The sequence below is a fragment of the Larimichthys crocea genome, chromosome VII (assembly GCF_000972845.2).
Source record: "Larimichthys crocea isolate SSNF chromosome VII, L_crocea_2.0, whole genome shotgun sequence".
NCBI lineage: Eukaryota > Metazoa > Chordata > Actinopteri > Sciaenidae > Larimichthys > Larimichthys crocea.
Window position 1 is genome coordinate 11,562,291 of NC_040017.1, and position 18,639 is coordinate 11,580,929.

The following is an 18,639-nucleotide window of genomic DNA, read 5'->3' on the forward strand; positions in this document are numbered from 1 at the left end:
ATATATATAACAACTTTTCAGATTTCCTGTGCTTGGGCTCAACCACAGAATGGGAAAACCACTTTATTATGATAGATGGATGGATGTTGACATCATCAGTTCCATTATTTTCTGGACAAGTCGCCAGTTCATCACAGAGCCGCCACACAACCATTCACACTCACATTCACACCTATGCCCATTGTCAGCATGTCCGATTTTATGCTGCAATCCATTCCAGTGTGGACTTTGATAGTTACAAGTGGGTATTCCCAACTATTCCCAACAACATGGCAAGAGCATCTACGTAGCATACTTTAAAAGAGAGGAGTAGAGTCGTTACATCAAGCACAAATCAAATGAATGCCAATGGACAAAAATATAGAAGAAATTTGATGAAAAGGTCATTGTGCTTATTGTTCATTGCTGTGATGTCAAGTGTGTTTAGTCGGCAAAGTTGGGCTGGACGGATCTTGCCCAATTTTCCAACTTGAATGACATTTTATTCCATGTCCATGAGTAAGATCATTTTTTGATTGAACTGATTGCAGCATTAGTTGAGAGAACTGCAAGAGCGTGTACAACACCTGAGTGTGTCAAACAAACATGAGTGAAAAAAGTTTAAAAAAAATCTAATTATAGTTCACATCTCAGTGCACTGTCATGTGTAATAACTGTTTGAAAAGTCAGAAATGCAACACATATTGAGAAGCCAGAAACTGCATGAGGGACTTAAGGGAACTACTGGGTCTCATTAAAAACCGTGTAAAATGAACAGAGATAATTTGGAAGGCTTGGCTGCTGAGCAGCCAAGTTTACCAAAATTGGGTAATTGTAATGAACAATGTCATGGCTCCATGCCATTCTGTAGCATGTGTCATTAAATTTGTGATATGTTTGACATTATTGGATCTGCTTCAGCTGTCTTGGTGTCTGGGGCCTGGAGTGTAGTCTTGATTGTCTTGATGCGGGTTAACTTGTAGGCAGCGATGTGCTGCCAAGCTCCTACAAATCCCTTCTGAATCTGTGTGTTGTGTTTCTTTTCTATTCTCAAACCTCCTTACACCAGAGTCTTCACACAGCCTCTCACCTCCATATGGCTTTTCTGTCTACCACATTACAGTGCTTTCTGCATTCAGGTTTATTTTTGTCTCCCTAAAAGCTGGCTGTGACCCATGCGAGCAGACATTGGCTCTTGCTTTTTGGACAGAGCATGATGTAATCCAAAAGTTTGTTTGTGGTGAAAGCAAACTGTTCCCAGTTTACAATATGAACGGATATAACATATGACTACACAATAGTTAAACACACAGATCTGACACTGTGCAATCTATTAAAAATGCAAGCCTGGCTCCTGGGCAGGTGATTAAGTGGAACACTGCAACAACAGAGCTATTTAAATGAATTAATTATACTTAATGACTAATCACCGGCACACTGAAATAGAAAAAACAGCGGTCTATAACAATAGAACACAAAATGGAGATCTAACAAGAGAGAACAAATACAGTTAACAGCCTTTCAGGTAATTAAAGATCAGCCACGATAAAGAAAAAGAAGAAGAAGATTTTTTGAGCAACATCAAGAAGAAAACTGTCGACAAGTCGAGCCGGTCAAACAGGACTAAGAAAAAAAATGGTTCTAGGAGTAATAGGAACAGCTTCTGCTAGTGGTATTCCTGAGGGATTTGATATCAGTACAGGTGAGGAGTGCTGCAGGCCAGACTGACAGCAAGGTCCTCTTGACGTACAGGAGTCCAAGTACCTTGCATCCCCTGTGGTGACTGTGTGTCTGATGCACACACTATTTAAGACTATTTAGAAACAAAAAAAGTTAGAAACTTCATATTTCACCTCTAATGTTCAAGTGTTAAAGAACAAAGCAATAGTGTGACATGGCAATGTCAGTATCCAAGCTCTGCCTGTTTTCCAGTTTTTGCCCTGTCTGAAAAACAGACAGGGTGACTCTCTTGTGCGAGAAAAAGGCTAAAAATAGAGAACGTCTGTTGAAAGAATGCATAGGGGAAAGGATTCCAAAACTAAATGAGCCACAATCAGCATGCAGGGACAATACTAACACGCTGATGAGGCAGGTTTAATGTTTACCATGCTCTCCATCTTAGTTTGGTATGTTAGCATGTTAGTATTGTTAATTAACGTTAACACAGCTGTTATCTTTCACAGTGGGACTAATAAAGTTGTTTTGAAATAGAGAGAATGTCTGTACAAAGACATTAGACCTTTAAAACAATTACTGATTATTACAGCTGGTTTTATGTTCCTTCCTTTTTCCCCACACAAGCCGGGACACTGATTTACTGCACGTCATCTCCCTCCTTCTGTTCCCCCTCTCACAATTTCTCCACTCTGAATCACCATTTATTAGACATTATTAGACACGCAAATTTGCCACTTCAAAACAGATGATTGTGATGATGAGTGTAACATCAAGCCTGCCATTAATTATATTGATTCTACTTTCAGGGATGTCGAGAAGCGATCCTCCGTTTATCTAAATCTAGCCTTCAGCGCGCCAAAAAGGCTGCTCCACCACTGACATGCTATGTTTATGGGCTGTGCTGTACTGCTCCTCTGCTCGATTGTGTGGGTTAACCACTGGAGGAAGATGCCAAATCGCCAAAGGTCATCAGCAAAGTTTCATTTTGTAAACGGCTAGCACACAAAAAAGGCGGAGAGCAATGTAATTTGCCACCATCTGCAATCTAAATGTACACAAAACCTGCAAATTACTGTTGTTAAAATAGCTCCAGGACGTGTCTTGGAGACAGCCCCTGCTTGCAGTAAGCAAAATCATGAAAAACTCTCTTCTTTCATACAAGCATCATGATGACAGCATGCTAATTATAGTATGTGCTGTGCCCACCCTCTGATGTCTGTTTTTGTCTCACCCTCTTCCTGTGTGACATGTAGAAAGTTAGTTTTATGTGCTAGCTCCTTGTTAATTTCCCAGAAGCACACTAAGTGGTTTGCCTTGATTCGCTAAATGTTCACTGGATGTTATTATTTCTGTTCAACTAGATGAGTACAAAGCAACTGAACTGAACAAATTTGTTCTGTAATATCCTGAACATTGTTGAACTCACAAAATCAACTCACAGTGGGAGATGTAAACAAAAAGGACAAACACAATCTCCTGGGAACTGACCTTTGAAAAAGTCTGTTTTCTGATTGGTATGGCTCACGCAAGGTTCCGTCTTCATAGGAAATTTAAGATGTATTTTCCCCTTGAAAGTATAACTTCTTTTTTTATTAGTGTGGAATCTTTTATCTTCATTCACTATCTTGAAAGATTTAGCTAGAAGCTGCAACATCCTCAGGGCTGTTCTCACCTATACTCAGTAAACTTCACTATGTTGCTGGAAGAGAAACTACTGCCACAAAAAGACACTACAAAGTCTTCTTCAGTTGCTGTACTTTTAATGTAGTGTGATATCAAAATGACTTTTATGCTAAAATAAAGTTTTATTCATCAAATAGTTCAGCACTTGTGTGAGAACTGAATCATTGAAGTAAATCATAATATTCAATAATTCATGCCATATTTTTTTTTTTTTTTGGAACTGTCCACATGCTGAAATTCCACAGACACACAAAAAAGACAATAAATCATAAATTAGCATTAAAGTCAGTCAGTCAGTCAGATATAAATATATATCCATATAGTAGTAATAAAATAGTAGACTTAATAAAACTCAGCATGTCTCCTCTCGCATCTAAAGTCAATCTGGCTTATGGTAACACCTGTTAATACCGGTCAAACATGCCAACTATGCCTAACCCTCCAAGCATTTGATTTTTATTAGTGAGAGAGCAGGTGATTAAGCAGTGAGGGAATGCTAATAAAGACTGTTTATTAGCGCAGGGATTACATAGGGACACAGTTTCAACAGGGGCCTCTTGAGTGGATTTTATTAAATTCACTCTATGGCACTTGAAGTGGAGGAAAAGGCTTTAGAGCTAAGCACCTATAGTATGTAGACCTGACCACAAAGTCTGAACCAACAGTAACTGTGTAGCATTCATACAGGACAGTGTCACAAAAAAAGGAGAAATGTATGCTCTCCAGATGGCAGATAATGAGAATGCAGCTGCTCCCAGCAAGATGGTGTGAAAAGTGGTCCAAAAGATAATAATTTAGCAGCAATAATAAAAATGTAGCTATCGCGGTTCAACATCAAAGTACCTCTGTGAGCTCACCTACAACAAAGTACTGAGATCATGTGCAGCACATGCAGACATGGCAAACTCAATACAAAGCAGATTTTGCTTTTTTTTTCCTTTTCCTCACCCAAAGCGTACTTTTATTCTCTTGATTAGTGTTGATATTTTACTTTTGGTTTAGAAATGACAGGAGTAAAATCATTATAAGAAATCTAAAAAAAAATAGGAAATAAATAAATTAATATATAGTAGAGCAACAGGGGACTTGCACACAGACCAAAAAGGGATTCAGACTAGAGTTTGAATTTAAAATATTTCTATGTGATACATAACAGGGCTGTGCAGACAGTGAAAAAACTGCAAAAGGGCACAAGATGATAAAGTCAGTGAAAATAGGCTTTATCTCATTCTTCATTTAAGCCACTAGGCTGTAAAGTTTACACATTTACTGCGTTCACATTGGAGTAAAATATGATCCACATATCCACCTTGAGATCAGTGCCACTGAATGCCAAATCCTGAATAGACTGATTGCCATCTGTAACGTGCCTTGCAACAGTCAGCAGTGTTTCCTGCAAATTCTTTTGTCTAGAAAAAAAGAGCAGTGGAAGAGAGTTAAAGATCTCTTTGTCAATGTCTTCAAGAGATAAAACATTCCAGTGTTTCTTCATTAGATTCCAGTTCTCTTACAAGCCTTTTCAAATGTCTGATCCAAGACATTTTGTAGATACCCTCTTGTCAGAAACGGCTCAAAGAGTTTCTATTTGGAAATCTTCATAAAGAGAACAAAAAAGGGCCCTGTAATGTATCAAACAGAAATATTTAAAATCTAGTCTGAATCCCTGTTTTGTTCTCTGTGTGTGGGTCCTTCCTTGTTGCACTGTAACTTTTTCCCTGACTGCAGCACCAGAGAAGGGCAGATTTTTAAGGCGCAGCGCAACCCTTGCAAGCCAAAAAAATAAAAATAAAGCAAAAATAATTAGGCATCATCTTCAGTTTCCATGGAAACGTGTATTTCCATAGAAAAATAGTATGAAATTCTACATAGGAAAGAGAAAACCACAACAAAAAGACAATGCGAACCTAATCCTTTTGTACATACTGTACACTGTAAGGGTATACTCTCCATTCAGAGCAAAAACATCACATCTGACTGTAAAGTATGACTTCAAACCTCAGCTTTTTCTGTCACGTTCTCACATATCGGTTAGATGAGGCTGAAATTAGTTTAACTATGACACTGCAGGGACTACAAATCATCTGCTTTGCTTTACTTTGTCTGGAAAACAGGAAGCCACAGTGTTCCTAATCTATAGCTAATGGTGTGAGCTTCAGTATGGGCACTGCGAGACAGCAGCAGTGACCCTGTGAATACAGAAGGAGGGAATCCAACATCAATCTTCATTGTCAGCAGGGTCAATGAGCGCTAAAAATAAACACATTTAACTGACAGTGACAAAATACCACAGCTTGAACTATGCACCTGCAGACACATCTTTAAAAAGGTGGAAGCTACATATTAAGGCTAACTAAATGATCTGTTCACCATCATTTAAATTTTAATATGCTGTGCAAAATGACGGGGAGGATAACAAGCTCAAAATTCAAAACCACAACCATCAGGAAATCATATGCAAAATCATGATAAAATATTAAAATAAATGCCTGTTGTGACAGATAGTTCTGCAAACTCTCGGTAAAACAGTTATCCTCCTCCTCCTTCAGAGCAGTCTTAATCAGTTGTGATTGAATAGGGCCTGAGGTCTGTGTTGCCATGTCTGCTAAATATTTTATTAGTTCAAAGTGTAGTATTTCTAGTACACAGGGTCTCAGTTCTGTATGACTCAGATGACTGCATTATTATCTGTGTAAAACGTGCAATAATAGGTTTTGGCCTTAGTATGTACTGTTTGGCTTTTGTTAAACACTAGAGGATGTGTGTATTTAAATTCAATTCAAGGTTGTTCTGAATTCATATTAAATCCAAATAAAAATACAACAAATGAACGTATGCCAAGGCTAGATGAATAAAAAGAAAATGCTTGTAAGTTCCCAACAATAAAAAATGTTATTGTTGGGAACTTACCACAGGAGGGAACTTTGTAGTATTCTAGTTTTACTTACTGCAGTTTATACATGTTCTGGAAAGACAGACATTCCTTGGTAGTATGCTACAGTAATGTGATTACTCAGCAGCGAGTACATTTTGAAATTCAGTTATGCACAATACTTTTTACAACTTTCTACGACATTTTGTAGTCAACTCTTTCACCGTCTTGCCAGGGATCAGTTCGGTCTGTTAGCTTGGTGCGGGGGCAGGAGGTGGTGGGATGCAGTTAGCTTCTACTAAAAGAAGACATTCCACCCACAAAGTCGTTTATTCACATGCTGTATGTTCTTTGATGGCTTGTTAATGTTAGCCAAGGGTACCTGCTTATTAAACCACAAAATATAATTTTCCTGCTCCTACTTGTGTATAAAAGATGGAGCTGGGGTGAATAACAAAAGTCAAGTGATGAGTAATGTGGTGCGTTACGTTTCCTATTAGAATTACTTTTTCCATGAGTAATGTGTACTACATAATTGGTTACAGTTTTCAACTTGCCCAACACCATTTGGCATTCATAAGGCATGTCATGAATTATGAGATTATTTTTGTTTTGTTGGCAGATGCACCTGCACTTTGGGGACAGATTTGGACAATCAAGGAGAAAGAAAAAATTATGTGTGCCTGAAAATAATCCTTATTTCTACTGTTTACACTGTCATATGTCTTTAAAGCTAATGCCATTCGCCTTTGCACTGTTTGTAATTCTCAATTACTGCTAAGTCCTCAATCCCTTGAGACAAACCAGTTTAGAATTTATAGATCCTATATGGAACGTGTATTTCCATGTTATGCATTTAGTTGACACTACATACTGCAGTGGGTGTGCAGGTGAGTGTGGAGATGAAACCAGTGGACGTAATGAAGTCTCACTGCACCATTCTGATACTAACTGTGACAATACCTGTGATTTATGGTGGTTTGGTTTAATAATCTACAGCCCACAATGCAGAAAGAAAATGTTCTTCCATTAAAGGTTAGTAAGAACAGTAAAACAAATCAAGTCTGTAATCCAGTAATTCATTGTGTAGCCAAAGCAAGTAGTAGAGAGTTCCAACGTGGGTGGCCATATTTCAACAGTAGATTTGTGCTGTAAAAAGCCAGGGCTATTCATTATATAGCGTCACACTGTTGTCTGGTTTCACTTATTAGGTACAATCAATGTTCTGTTCTAATTCCTCTGAACATCAACCTCATGCTGAGAGTAGGAGTTATGGAGGACAGTAGACTGAGACAGACTGTGTGCAGAGAGGGTTGTTAAGAGGGAAGGTGAATGAATTATTACAGACAGACAAAGCTCGGTTACTCAGCTATTGTTTCTGATGCGAACTTCCCTACATTCAAAAATCTCAGGTATTCACTAGATATTACGGAGACTGACATCTATTTTTCTAAGGAAATTAAACAATACATTTCCAACAGTGTGGGCTGCTTGAGAGAAGCTAGCACATTGTGTTGTGCATGGGTTTTAAAAGAAAGGCTGGCAAATGGCCAACAAGTCATCTGACGTTAATCCTGAACTAGAAAGAGTGCAAAAGTAGAACAAAACCTAAACATCTCTGGTTTTATGGACTTTCTGGTCACTCAATCTAGTCATAATTATTTCTCAATTATACCATGCTCTTAAGTATAATACAAATGTGTATATTTATTACTACAATACACATCTGTTGTGCCTCACAATGCAATGATTAGGTACAAATGAAGTAATTCTTGCAATCTTTGACCTTTTTTTTTATTTGATTTTTGCCAACACAAATCCCAAATTCTCCTTGTGTCACACTATAAACACTAAACCTGCAACACTCCACAGCACATACAACTCCACTCCAGGGACACTGCCTATTATTTCCAACACCTGCTTCTGTTGCAACTTGTGCCACCGTGATTTGTAAGTCTGCTACAGTTAGTCAAGGCGCAAAGACAGGCAATATTGGTTTTATTTACGCAGGGTGGCTAAAAAAAAATAAAAGTGCAGATGGCTGCAGACCCGTGAGAAAAAGTGCTGGCAGCAGGTTCTGCCCTTCATTTTGCCATGACCACCATCACTCTGGCATACCGCACATGAAGGTCAGTCATAGTACACCTCTAGAGGAAATGAACACCACTGATAAAGAAAGGCGATCAGTTCAACTAAGCCATGTTAAAAACTCCACACACTAGGTGCTGATGAGGTGGTGACTGAGTTACAATACTTCCTGTCCTCTCATCCCTCTTGGCACTGCCTGTGGACTAATATTTGAGGCATATTTGCATGCACATTGAGCGGCCGTATTCATTTTGCACATTCACTCAAGCACATTCAAGGCAAACAGTGCAGCAGAATAAATGTATGAGCATGCAGGGTTTTTTTTTTTTTTTTGCAGAGGAGCTGACATACGTTACCTCAGTGAGGAGAGCAAGGACTGGTCGCTGGGTGAGAGTCAAAGATCATTCTGCCAGTGCCATCTGTCAAGCAGGTTGGGTACAAAGGAAGTAGGAGCAAGTGTCTGTTTCCCTCCTTCCTGTGCACCGTACTCCGTACTCCACAAGCGGGGGAATCCTCTGTCCGACTGAAGCCAATCTGAAGCCAGTTTGAATCCCCAATGAGGAGATAAAGGACGCACCTCCTTTTTCCCGGGGAATCGCGACTTGCTCCTTCTCCTGCTTTACCACTACACAGAGCCCCCTCTCTGTCTCTCTGTCTCTCGCTGTGTTTCTCCTCTCTCCTCCTCTGCTCTCTTTCACTCTCCTTCCTGATCCTGCTCCGTTTGTACACTCGCTCGCTCAGGCATGCGTTCTTATCCACTGTGGCTCAGGCACCCACAGACACACTGACTGTACTCTGCACGCACAAACATTATGCACCTAACACAGGCACATGCACAAAAAAACAAAAGGTCTCTGCTTCTTCACAGAGTATTTCTCCTTCCTGCTGGTACACAGTAGGACATGTGTTCCTGGTACTGACATATTCTCAAACAAACGAGTGTCAGAAAATGTGTGTTTGGCTATGGAAAATATTTGGTTCCCATTTCCGCTGTAATTAAACTGGATTATATTCATCCCCTGTTTTTCTGGATGACAAAAAATTACTCACACATTCAACCAGAGGCAATGTGTGTGGAAGGGATTCAGACTGAATGGAGGATGCCTCTGCTGTAAAAATGGATATGATGGAAAAAAAAAATCTCAGAATGAGTCATTGTACAGTAAGACTTTACTTACAAATCCTTTTTTACCCGTGATCACATGGAAAAAATAGGCTACGTTGTATGTGTGTGTATCCGTGTGCAAAAAGCTACCATAAGCGCGATTGGATGGTCTCTGGAGATGTTCTATTTTGAGCCTTCAGACGTAACGCTCAACAGAAGACAGCAAGACGCTATTATGAGAATCTTCCCTAAAACTACACTCCCACCTCCCCATCTCTCTCTCCATGCTGGCAATCTCTAGCTTTAAGTGGAAGTGCAGTAGAGAAGGAGGGACGGAGCTGTCTATAAATACTGCTGGAGTGACCTGAACCCTAGGCAGGCGGTTAAGAAAGGTCCAGCAGGTCACATTAAGACAGGTACACATGACAAGGTATTTATTTTTAAAACGTGCCTTTTGCGCAGATAACATGTAACGCCCACACATGCTATCTGCACAAGATACAAACACATATACACACAAATATTTGCCCATATCCAATAGATTTGATACTGCACAGTGTGTCAACCATTCAAACAATTAACTACATGTAGATCAAATCCAACAGTAAAGCAAGCACAGTTGTGAAACTCAAAATTTCAAAATGTGTGTAAAACCAGCCTAATGAAGCAGTAATCAAACAAGCTTTGAAATTCTTCCAAGAATTAAAGTGGCACAAACAATTAATGGCGATTAAAAGTAAAGCATGGCGGCTCTGCTCTGTAGATTAGCTCAAGGTTTACACATAGATGGAAGTCACCTGCCTAGAGTATTATTGCCAACAGCTCCAGAACAATAGGGATCAAAACCCACACATCGCAATCTTCTCTCAGTTTGAGAAATACTTTCTACTACTTTGATCTGAAAACCCTTAAAACGTACTTGTTTTCTGGTGTTTCTGCAGTCCTGTGCAGTAGTTGAACACATAAATGGTATGGGGAAAGATTAACAAGTAGAAAACATACCTATGTTTTACTCGAAGAACAAAATCAATCCATGTCTCACGGCTTGAAGCGGAACGTTTAATTATTTAATATACCTCAATGTTATTGTAAACTCTCTTCGAGCAGCTAAAACTACAGCATACTGTGTATTCTCTACCATAACTTCAGATGTTTAATACAAAATTGATTTTGTTACAGTATTTGTCAAGCTAAAAAACATTTAACAGTACATATACTGGCCATTAGATGTTCAGCCATTGTACAAACCCCTCCAGGGCATGCAGGGCATTAATAATAACTTAGTTGTTATGGAGTCATTCTGTCTCAGATGTTCACAGACGTTATTCACGTTATCAAAGTGAGCTAATAACAGACAAGGTCAGGGAACAATGTTTCCTATTAACTGAAAATTAATGTAAATTGTTACACGCTGCAGTCCTGTGTGTTACTGTTACTATTGCAGGCCTCGTCAAAATTAATTGGATTGTTATTTGAGCCAAAGGTATTAACACAACCTTTAACATCAGAACCATAGTCGAGGTGTGAATAATGTACGGCTTTCATGCTTAGAGCTCATCACACCTTATTATCTGCACTGTTCATGATCACAGTGTTGAAGGTAAAACTTTATGGCTGTTGCAATCAGTGTATTCACAAAACACATAAAGGTGGTACTAATAAGGAAATATTACTATCATGTATTACTGTCTTCTACTGACAGTGCAGTTACAATTGCTTTGCTGCTGCTTCCTCCTGAATACACAGAACAAATTAGTTTGTAGAGATTTGTGAGAATGATGGGTGGATCATCTTGGTTTAATTACGTGTTTTGAATAAAAATTCAGGCAGTAATAAAACATCTTAAAAATATTTTTTAAGTGGGAACCTATAAGCAGCGATTTGACTTATTTCTACAATTACATAACCTAGGCATTTAATTTGTTTCTGCTGCAGTGTTTGAAGAGGTCTCTGATGTTACAAGAAGCTGCCTGTGAGGTCAGTCTGACAGGTACATGCACATCTGTTCCTCCGGCAGGATCACAGGTCAGCTGTGTAACATCTGCTGGTGTCCACTGTGTACCTACAATAATGAGGCTGCTCTCCTCTGTGTCTCTCTTTTTTTCCAGCATGACACCCTCAAGTAGCCGCCTTCTTCTGAGCTTTTACTTTAGTTTGGAAGGAAAAAAAAAAACACATTATGGCATTACATGTGGACCTGACCATGAAACAAATGTCAGTTTGATCCAGTCCCTGTGTGTGGCAGCATGATTTATTATAAAGATGCACGGGCACGTCAGCATTTTGATTGTCTCAAAGTCCCTAACTCATAATAGATTATAATTATAGTAATTTAATGGCATGCCAAAATTAAACATAGCTGTTGTTTGGTGCTCTCCTTGAGCTGGAGTCTGTACTCTGACAAAGATTTATGTACTGTGTAACACACTTGTATAACCACACCTGAATTTTTGTTCATATAGTCTTGCTAGCTGGTTGCGTCATGTCAGTTTGATGCTGTTTACCTTCCTTTGATATCATATTACAAATTTTTATAAAACTGTGTCACATTAGGTAGTCTACAGCTGTTATTGAGATGGTTGGATCAGACTCACTGACCAGACTCCAGTCAGAAACCCTTGATCAAAACAGTCCAATTGTAAACAAATGTATTTTGCTTCTTTGCTACTCAAAAGCCCTCCTCTTTATCCACAGACACCTTCAATGATTTACCAACATCAAACTAAATTGTTAAGCCTTCTTAAAAACATTTTTAAACGTGTATTTTTCACATTGGCTTGAGACCTTGTGTTAATTTGTTTAACTTAAATTTTGAGGTGATCCTGTGGAGGTGACCCTCCACAGTCAGCAGAAACGAAAACCGGTTATGTTTTCCTACCAAAAATAATATCCTTTAAAAGTCCCAGTGGTACATTAGTATACTTAAAAGATTTAGCATTCATACAAAAAAACACATTGGTCATTACAGAAGATTAATAACCTGCTGGCAAAACATCTGATCAAAGAATTATCGGTAATTAGTATTTTATCCCACTCAGCTGGGACCATGGATGCAGTATTAGTTTGTTCATGTCTTCGCATTTCCACTGTGTAATGCAATCATTGTTAGCTCGGTAAGCACCAGCTCAACACTGAAATCAGCAGTGGTTAGTTCCCAAGGGCATAAATCCATTCAAGAAAATGTACAATTCTCAGATAAGAGCACTGATTCCATAATGGTAAAGATAATAATAGTCATATATACATATTATATTCAATTTATGCCATATCTTGTAAATAGAGCCCTAAATCCTGCACACTGGACCTTTATTTTTGAGAACTTAAACCTCCCTAAACCCGTGTCAGAAAATGCTCATATAAGCTGTTCTGGGGGGCAATGTCAAATGTACTTCATCCATTTGTTTGGAGGACTTGATGGCTGGCACGCATAGACATGCAAGTCTTTTGTTGCCTCTTTTGACCAATAAAAATAAAGCCTCTTTACTTGTGTACTGTATGTTGCTGCACAATGCAAGCAATCCATTTAAAAAAAAAAAAGAAGCTCTAAGTACAAATCAAAGGCACAGGATAGTAATCAGCGTGATTGTATTTTGAATCAAAATGGAAGCCATCTCATGACTAGGTGGTCTATAATAATAGACAAAGACCGATATACTGAGATTTGAAGTGCATTGGTCCTAATCGATGATGCAGTCATTATTAAAAGCTTCATTAATGAATATTTCATAGAATATTATTAAATCAAACAGTGTAAAAGGTGGCGCACACACACTAACAAATCTCTTGAGCTGTTTTAGTTTTACAGGCCTGCACATTTAATGTGTGTTTCAGAGGGATCATATTCATAATTGCTCATCACACATAGAGAACGTTAGTGACTATCTGCTTAAAGTCAGTGTAAAGGATTCTTTGATTTCTTTCAAAATACATTAAATGTGTTAATAAATAGTTGCTGAAAACATGTGAAAAGACTCTGAAAAATATATTACTGAAATGTGGAGGTTAAAACAGTTTTTTACCAGTTTTCAGTCCAGAATTTTTGGGTGGTCCTAAAAGGGTGGCTCGATGACACCCTGAGGCCACCCTGAGCATACCTCTGCACCCCTAGCAGAGATTAGAGATGAATTCATCTCACTCAGTGTTTCAAAGTTAGCCATGTCATTTTCTGAACTCATCTGACACCTTTCAGTCGCTTCAAAATTGCTGCTTGACTGCTCCCATGAGTGGGTGTGGCTTCAGCACATTCAGTGGACATGCCCCCACAGTCCGATTTTTTGATGCCTAATTTGACACCTAATTTTATAAACCTGACGATAATTTTAATCATACAAATTTGGCTGGGTGGTTAATAACACTTTATTCTTTGGTCTGACATACCTAGAACACATGTATTCTTACTTTACACTGACTTGAGAATACTTTTCTCAGGATTTAGTAGAGACCACGCAGAATTGAGTTAAAGCAACAGTTAATTCTGGCATTACATTAGTTCCAACACACGGGTTGACACGAGAGTTGAACTAATGTTCAACTGTGGTGGAATTTATAACTTCATTTAAAAACACATTCCTCATGCACACTAAACTGGCCTGTCAGTCGTTTTTAGGATGTTCAATCCACCCTGCCTACATGGTAAACATTCTTTGTATCAATGGATCTAAACTGAAAAACAAAGCATGCAGGCTCATCGAAGCTTTGCAGCTGTGCCCCACATTGGCTCGTGTGCTTGCGGTTTTTGGATTGTTAAACATTTAAAGACTCAGCACTAACAAACATTTTGTTCAGTTCACATAAATGAGCCAATATTTATCCTCATTGATTTAATACAATTGAGTGATGAATATGATCCCTCTCCATTTAATACCCTTAATTCAACAACACAATTGAAAGGCTCCAGCGCTGCAGATAGAGCTCAACATAACCTCTCTCCCTTTCCAAAGCAACGAAAGAGTCAAGCAATAGTAAGAGGATAATTACAGAAGAGAGGCGAGTGAGATAAAAGTCATGGCACAGAAGAAGATATTGTTACAGAGTGACACATTATTCCTCCCCCTCTTCTTCTCTGTCAGCAAGAGGAAAAACCCAATGTCATACATTTGAGAAGGATTAGTAAAATTGGTCTTACTGCATCCTGTATGTGCACTGAGGATTAAATGATGCACTTGATTCTGATAAGGCAGCAGTGTGAGGGCGCTAAACTCCATTATATGACACAAACTGGTATTCGGTGTTAATTCAGGTATAATCGGTGACAGAACCGGCTCAGGATAGATGAAAGGTGTTTGAATACGCAGGCACCATTACCAGGCTTAAGCACGAGAGGTGTCACAGGGAGTTATTAGAGAGAAGAGTGGAGGTGTGTGTGTGTGTGTGTGTGTGTGTGTGTGTTTATATGCACCACTGACAATTGAATTGTTCTGACTGGTAGCTCATCTGTGTGGTAATTGGAAATTCAGCATGCCCATGTTCAGTGTGTACAAGAAAGGGGAATTGGTGTTTTGTACATGTCATTATGGCTTTTGGATAACAGATTCTCATTATGTAAGGCCGTTATAGTTCTGCACTGCTGTCATTTAATTCAACATTTGTTTATCGTTTTACAAAACAGCATCCCCAGAATAAATGGATTGGGAGAGCAGAATCCTAACTCAGTGCCTGTCAGTTTGACTTTTTGGGAAATATCCTCATTAGCTTTTTGGCTGAGGGTCAGATGAGAAGATCAAGCACTGGAAATGGACTGGGACAAGCCTGGCTCAGATAGAAGCTGATAAAAGCAGCACCTCTAAAGCTATTTAAACTAATGAATCTACAATTTTACAATAATGTGTGGACTGTCTTGGCTGGGACCAGTGACTTCCCAAAGTGTCCACTGGTTGCAGTCTGCCACAGTATAACAATTATTGTTAATTAGTAAACTTTAGAGGTGCTGAAAGGGGGCTTTTGTTACCTTTGGACAGTGCCAGGCTAACCCGCTGTTTCCAGTCTGTCTCCTGAACTAAGCTAACTGGCTGCTGGCAATATTTAAAGAATGGGTAAGATCTAGTGGATCTATGCTGTGTATAACTCTGCTCCAGTAACAGGCTTTTCCCAAAGGTACAGCCCTGGAAGACAATATTGAACATGGTCATATGTTGTTGTGAGGATAGGTGAAAAGTTCATGGCAGAATTTATATACTCAATTGTTGTTCTTATGTATACATTTATGTGGTATCAGTGTAGGAGTCGGTACTTCAAGTCTGTATATAACGACCTTAGGCATGAGAACAGTATTATTGTCCATTGGTGAATAACAACAATAAATTGCTTTGTTTATTTACACACGGGATGAACATGGCAATAAATTCCACCACTGTAAAACAAAAGCTTTGTTACATCATAGCTGCAATGTGATAAACAGATTTGATTTTAATATTTTAATGCCCAGAAGTACAGTTTTCCTCACCAGCAGTGTATGTGCAGGCAGATTCTCAATAGCGAGATTTGTTTTCATCTGCAGCAGTATTTTGAATTTTACTTTTGTGGAATAATAACCACAGAGCTGTGAGGAGAACAAGACCGATCGCTCATCAAAATTTCATATGCTTCTAGGGTGCATTTTATTATTATGAAGCTGAGGAATGCAGTGTGACTATGCGAACACATTTTTAGGCTAAAGTCTGCTAAATGCAATTTTGGCCATCCAAATATAATTTACCTTTAAATATGTATCTTTTATATCTTGGTCTTGATTCTCATTAATAATCCAAAACAAGAAGCCCACTTACAATCTCTGACATGTCTTGTCCCCCGTGCCTGCTGTTACTTAACCTTGAGAGCTGGTACATAAAACAGCCTGAGTGTGTATGTTTGTTTTGTGTGTGTATCACAATGGTTGTGAGCATCACAGATGTCATAGTTTGGTTTGGTGCTGCTCTTTAGCCTGCAGCTGCAACTGCATTTAACATGTCTGGCAGTCTTAGCAGCACCCTCACCTGCGACCTGTCTTAGCTGTCTCAGTTACTAAATTACCTAAACCTCTCCATTTATCTTTACAATTTCCAAAACTGGAACTTTCTGAGGCTGCTTCTCTGTTCATAAATATTTGCTCAGTATTTCTTACCAAGTAAGAGTGATGCTATTGTGCCACCATGTGGACAGTAATCCACACCACAGTGAATGATGTGGAAACAAACTATGATGGTGAGAATACAATATGAATACATAAGAAATAGGTGTAGGTGAGGTCTGACTCAAGAAAAATCTGCTCTTCATTAGGATTTATTGTTATTCTAAAAATAGTTTTACTCACTTAAATGGGATGGAAATGTTTCTCTGTTATATAACAGGCCTCACATGCAAAACTCACCTTTGTGTTGCAAAGCCACAGAAATAATCAGCATATTGTCATGTTACAGAAATCTATACTTTCCCCACCTCAGGATAGATAGAGCATTACATGGTGTGAACATCTTCAGTCTTTACTGCGTTTATATGTGTGGGGTGCTATGGTGCACTACACACATAACATACACTGTATATTAACACAAGCAAATTGGCTTTGCGTGTTCAATGTGTTATACAAGAGAAATAAATTAGAGCACCCCGTGGAAAGATGCACAGAATCACTTTAAAGCGCAAGTGCATCTTTACAGCTATTAAGGTACCTGCTAACAGTGCAGGATTGCATCTATTCAATATGCTCACTAATTAGACCTGATCCTAATTTTTTATTGGTCTATAATTAATCTGGCTCTTCAGTCAGAGGAAGGGAAATGACTTTGGAGGGCTTTACTGAGCCATGACCCCTGGGACTCACCATGTTTTATCTTTGGCCTGCAAGGGATGGAGATAGGAAGGTGGAGACTAAATCAATTTCCCTGCGTTGGCTCATTAGCTGGGGCCCTTGGGTGAGCCAGGCTCCGTGGTGATGCCCTTGGAGAGGAACAAACCCAAGTCACTTGCAACGTGGCTTGTGGAGGCAGGAAGTAAGAGGCTGTGAAATGCATACACACATGGTATTACGAAACACAGTATTGACGGACATGGTGCTTTGCAAATGTACGTTATTAAACTTGGACAATGATGGCATTACACAAAACTGCATTGCTATGGGCTTATCCTTTCTTCACATTTACATCTATTCACTTCCCAAACAGTTACAGAGGATGACACACACACACACATATTATATTACATCCATTTCTCACCATAGCATATGGAATAACAAGTAATGTGGGTAAACTTGTGATCCAATAAACAGCTCAGTTTTATAATCTCTCTGACTGCAGCTTGTTAGCAGGTCTGTCAGTTTAACACCAACAGAATGCAGTGAGTGAATATGAGCAGGATTATAGCTTTTGTTGTTTGGATTATCTGAATCTAATTACCTTGCAGAGGAGCTTAACAGACTCTGCAGCCTGATTGCTCGGCTGCTGAATGCCGAGTAAATCGATCATTTATGGACCAAACATACCAGCTAAACATTTAGAATTTGACGGAAATGAACTTCTGATATACTAAAAGTTGTGAGGGATCACAAGTGCACACATCTGTCTAAGGAACATTAAATGGTTATTCTGTGTCAAATCTGATGGATATCAAGCATGTCGTGAGGAGTCTGGAGACACTGTGAAAATGTATTTGTTGTAATCCATGCCTTTGTTTCTTTTAGACTTGAACACAGCAAATTCCCTGTACCCTGTAATCTTGAAATCATCTTCCATCTCCAGCTTCATCCTACCCACCCTTCCCTCACTACACTTGTTGCCTTTAAGTTGAAAAAGGCATGTTTAATAAGGGGCCAGAGCTAAGGAGCAAAGGTCAAAGGGCAAGCAGGAGGTCATAAAGACAGAAACACACATAGGACACACATTATAATTGTTGGGCCAGTTACAAATCAAACATTTAAATCTTCAGTGATGTTCCACTAATATGACATGAAACTGAAGTGTAACATGATTCACACGTTAGTTTTGACACATCGGCAGTGAGCAGAGAGGGAATTTATGGATGTGGGGCGTGCTAGAACAAAATCAGGCAGATTATATTTAATACTTGAAACCATGAAATCAAAAAAGCATATCTTTAGTACAGTGATTAAATAAAATTAATTCCTGCAGCAGACGTGCCACCTGCTGGTCATACAGCGTCTTAGTTTAATACTGTCTGCCTTTTATGATTATCATTGTAGTACACACACACCAAAGGCTATTGCTATCAGTATCTATACACTGTAGATATATAAATAGGCAATATAGTT

At 38.9% G+C, this 18,639-nt stretch overlaps 1 long non-coding RNA gene across 2 annotated transcripts in view; it reads right to left on the bottom strand.

The window, feature by feature from the left end:
* The window catches only part of LOC113746010 (uncharacterized), a 35,757-nt gene that overhangs the window by 11,563 nt on the left and 5,555 nt on the right, over nt 1-18,639 (bottom strand). The window contains exons 2-3 of one of the 2 annotated variants that reach the window (XR_003462557.1): nt 17,197-17,373; nt 10,514-11,548 (exon numbers count right to left, since the gene is read on the bottom strand). This is a non-coding gene — a long non-coding RNA (uncharacterized LOC113746010). Of the gene's footprint in view, nt 1-10,513; nt 11,549-17,196; nt 17,374-18,639 lie in introns of those variants that run through there. The other variant, XR_003462558.1, reaches the window with a different exon arrangement.